This window comes from Elgaria multicarinata, chromosome 1, assembly GCF_023053635.1.
Source record: "Elgaria multicarinata webbii isolate HBS135686 ecotype San Diego chromosome 1, rElgMul1.1.pri, whole genome shotgun sequence".
NCBI lineage: Eukaryota > Metazoa > Chordata > Lepidosauria > Squamata > Anguidae > Elgaria > Elgaria multicarinata.
This window is the reverse complement of record NC_086171.1, coordinates 184,070,095-184,074,902: the sequence shown is the minus strand read 5'-3', so window position 1 is coordinate 184,074,902 and position 4,808 is coordinate 184,070,095. Positions and strand designations below refer to the sequence as shown.

The following is a 4,808-nucleotide window of genomic DNA, read 5'->3' as shown; positions in this document are numbered from 1 at the left end:
AAGGCAAAAGAATGCGGAGCGGTGCGGGTGGCAGCAGCCCAGCTGTGGGACGCTGGAGTTGGGACTGTGAGAAGGGGAGGGAAGAGCAAATTCTGCCTTATATAGATGAAAACATGCCGGGGCTGGCGGAAGGGGGGGGGGGGGAGAGAGAGAGAAGCAACAGAGGCCTCGCCGTTTAGGAGCAGGCAGCATCCCAGATCAGGAGGAAGAGAGGCGGCTTCCTTTATAAGGGTACAATAAGACGCGCAAAAGAGCCGCTTTCTTTGCCGGTTGGGGGCAGGAGTTTAAACAAAGGTATAAAAATAACTTTTCTTTCAGAGCCGGGGGCATTAGCCTCGTTGGCATTTTCCCCAATGTACCGGGTCTTGTATACCTGCGGGACTTCCAAGATTCCCTGCTGTTGCCTTATACAGAATAAAAACCGTTTTAGACACACGAAAGTTGTTTGAAATCAGGAGCGGTCGCCTTCCCCTCTACACGCAACAGCACCGCCTCCCCCGCCGCCCCCCCCAAAACAAACACAAAGCCCCGGTTGAAGCGAACTCCGTCTCCTACATCCTTCAGACCCCTCCTGGCGAAGGGTGGTACTGCAGCCGCGGTGCCCCCAACCACCCCAGGCTCAGAGAACTTCTATTTTGAAAACAGCCACTGCTAATAATCGGTCGTGCTGGAATTATATAAATCGAGTGCTCTGTGCCACATTTCTTTCTGCGATTTTCCACCCATTCAACACATTTATTTAGGCTTGGAAGCGGTGCTGGCGAAGGTTGGAGTGCGGGAGGGGACACACACACCTTTTTCAGCCTGAGAATGCATTACCTCCTGGGGAATTTTCCAGAGGGCAGGGTCAGAGCAAAAAGTGGGTGGGATCACCCCATCTCCCTCCCCCATCCGCATCCCACTCCTCTCTACACACACAAATGCACACATTCATCCAGACATCCAAACAGAACAGACATCCAGACCTGCAGCTGGGGGTACGGGGGTCTGCCATCCCTAAATTTTCTCTGCGCTAATATATTTTTTACATATAATGTTAAAAAGTGTACAATTTTGTCTTTTAAAGGGCTGCAAACCTGATGAACTCCCCCCCCCAAAAAAAACCTTTTAGGCTGGCTACAGGCCTGCACCTACCCTCATATAAGCACATTCATTAATTCATTCATCCACCACCCCCCACTTGACTCAGGTGGCAATTCGGCCTAAAAAAACAACAACCTATGCATAGGAATTAGCATATGAACATGTCAACCTACTAGTGGAGTCAGTGAGAGGCTTTATTTCAAGCCTAATTACCATGAAGGCCAGGGGGTGATTTTCAGGTAGAAAGGTTATCTATAGGGTTCAAGGTAGGTTGTCTTTCACAGATTAAATGGTGTGTCTACTTGTGTGGGTGGTGACAGCTGCAGGATCAGTTTTGTTCCCCATCAAGTCAATTTTGTCAGGATTTGTCTCCGGATTTGGCCCCTGGGGCATGAGGTTCTGCACCTTTGATCTAGTTAAACTGCCTGGCAATGTAGGCAGCCCTCTGTTACAATGCAACAATACTAATACTAAGTAGCCACCAAGCCTCTGCTTAAAACCTATAACGAAGAGAAGAATAGTCCCTCAGCTTCCCAGGTAGTCTGTTGCACGGTCAGACAGCTCATACCAGCAGGAAGACCTTTAATCAAAATCCCCTTTCTTTTAACTTGAACTTGCTAATTTGTGTGCCGTGTAGCCTGCCCTACACCCCTTAAGCTGGCCTGCTGCCTTCCTGTGCAGAGAAGGATGCTGTCCCATTGCCAGCGTTGAATAAAAAATCAACTGCCAGCCCAGTCGTCTTTTGTACATGGAATGGTTGCGGTGCCATCTTGTCATCTTGGAACTTAGGTCAGCCTCCCCCAACCTGCTGCTTTCTAGATGTGTTGGACTACAACTTCCATCATCCCCACTCATCAGGCCATGCTGGCTGGGAATGGTGGGAGTTGTAGTCCAAAACATGTAGAGAGCAGTAGATTGGGGGAGGCTGACTTAGATATAGGGCTGGATATATATATATATATATATATATATATATATATATATATATAAACCCACTGTAGAATATACACTGAGTTCTTTAGCTTAAAACTTGTATTTATTTAACTATATTAATATTCAGGTTTTGTATGTATTACAATGCAAATGTGGTGCATCCACCATCTAACCACACTCTGGTGTTGCAGTGGAGGCATTCCTGGGTGGATGGTGACCCCTGATTAGTCGCCATCCACCTAGGCAGCAGGTAGCCGCAGGCTTGATCGGCCAAATGGCTGCCAGAAACCCCATGCTTTCTCTGTCGGGATTAGCTGCCACCACCCCACAGCAGATAAAGCGCAGGGGTTTCTTTAAACACAGCAGCAACCCAGTGCCATTTAGGCAGCCCCTAGAACAAAGAAGGAAAATTCTTTTCTCTCTCCTTCAGAACTGTTGTTGACTAATTTGCACAAATATGTAGATGTAAGATTAATTTATTAAACCCCATATGATTATTTGAGAATGATTTGTTTTTAATTGTTTGATGGTCCTTACTTTGAGCCACTACACAGCACTAACTCTCTGATACAATTCCTGAGTAAATTGGGGAAGCAGGGATGAAGAATGTGTTGCCCTCCAGATGTTTTTGGACTGCAACTCCCATCAGCCCTAGCCAGCATAGCCAATGGTGAGGAAGTTGCAGTCCAACAACATCTGGAAGGCCACAAGTTCCCCCATCCCTGTGGTAAATCATTGTGCCATCAAAACAACTGCATTTAAGCTGCAATCCTACACCCACTTCCTTGGGAGTAAGCCCTACTGAGCTCCACGGGGTTTAGTTCAGAGCAGACTTGTAGGAGGATTATTCATTGAACTCAGTGGGACTAGTTCTGAAAAAATATGTTTAGGAGAAATTCCAGTATTAGGTAAAAAATTCAGTAGACAGCACAATGTGTAAACACACTGAAGAAATATGTTTTTCCAGAGGGTGTATGTTTCGGGTGGCTTCTGCTAAATTACCATTATGACAGCCGGGTACTCTCTGCTCCTTTGTTTGACCCCTTAATAAATTTTTATTGCTTTTTCCTGTCCAAAGTATTTCAGTTCTTTTTGTATGCAGAGCTCATTCCATGGCCCAGAAGGCGTTGTTGGTTTTTTATTTAACTAAGCCCACAGGAAGGTTTGGCTTTGACGCCTTGTAGATACGTTATGAGCTTCAACACTTTAATGTTTCACCACAGAGGGGGCCTTAAGAGCAGTGCAGTTTTAGGAGCTATATTCCTACTGTGAGAGCAGTGGGTTAAGCAAATATTGTAAATTCCCCAGTGCCTTTTATCTCTAATGGCTGTATTTGCGATCTTAGGAGAGAAAGAGAGAGGCTCCCAGGGTAAAAGGCAGAATAATGCACTATTGTAGAAGCAATGGAAGATGATACCTTTCTGCCACCTTGTGGCAAATGAACACAGTAAAAGAGCTTTCTTTACAAAATATCTTTGCCCTCAACCAGAAAGGGAGATCCAGTCATATGAGGAAGCAGCTTTCTGGGCACAGTGGTTGCAAATGTAAATGCATATAAGATGCATTTTTCTATCTTAGGGCAATGCTTGTGCAGGCTGTATTGCATCTGTTGATAGCATAGGGAATGTATCCTTATCCTGGGGTCCCAAGACTATTTGCCCATAATTAGAGCAGGATTGAGGCAAAATTTTATACTCTGCTTCCTCCAGCCTAAGGGCCAAGTCATATTTTGCATCAACAACACACCTGGGTTGAGCGGTAGCCAATCTGCACCAATCTACCTTTATTATACTGGTGTATCAAAACATCTGTTTGTAACATTCGCCCTTTATAAAACAGATTTTAAAATGTTTTGTTTTGGAGTGCTTTAAAAGAGTTAAGTGTACACCTAATGAATGCAATATATGAAAAGGTTAGCATTTGCAAGTGTTTCTTTTTTCCTTTGAAGGACAAGACAGAATTCTGGATGCATACCTTATGCAAGATCATAGTCCTATTTGATGCCAGATGAAGACCTTCTTATTTTTTGTTCTTGGGTTTGTTTGTTTTTTGATACAGTGTTAATCCTGCAGACTTGTTCTATGCTGCTTTTATGATTTTGTGGCCTTTTGCTTATTATATTTGTTTCTATTCTCATGTTAATTGCTTTATTCTCTTTGCAAACTGCCCTGGGATACAAGAACATAGAAAGCTGCCTTACACTGACTCTTGGTCCATCAAGCCAAGTACTGTTGACACTGACTGGCAGTGGCTCTCCATAGTTTCAAGTAGGAGTGTCCCCCCCCCCCCAACTTACCTGGACATCTTGAGGTTCAAACCGAGGACTTTCTGTGTGCAACTCTACCACAGAGCCACAGCCCCTCCCATTGAACTGAAGGGTGGTATAAAAAATACTCAAAAGCTGCAGCCTAATTCATAATTTCCTGGGAATAAGCTGTATTGAACAGAGTGGGATTACTCCCAGGTAAGTGTACATAGGATTGCAGAATTGCCCCATTGAATTTAGTAGCACTTACTTAAGTAGACAAGCATATGATTGCTCTGTTAAGGCAAAAAGAACAAAGTGTCATGTGGCACCTTAAAAATTACAAATTTATTCTGGCATAAGCTTTAGTGGATACTGTAAAGGTAGTATTTCTCAAACTTTTCAAACATGGACTCACCTTCTAATTTACTCAACCATCTCTTCCCCTGCCCATCCCTAGTTGCTGCTCTAGCCTAGTGCCCTCTATCTGTTGGCAGGTAAGTATAGGTCCAGTGTGGGTGTTGGGCTAAAATATAGTAAACCTCAG

The 4,808-nt window shown here is 44.4% G+C and overlaps 1 protein-coding gene across 1 annotated transcript in view; it reads right to left on the bottom strand.

The window, feature by feature from the left end:
• The window catches only part of DYNLRB1 (dynein light chain roadblock-type 1), a 545,722-nt gene that overhangs the window by 150,715 nt on the left and 390,199 nt on the right, over nucleotides 1–4,808 (bottom strand). The gene's annotated exons all lie outside the window — the stretch shown is intronic.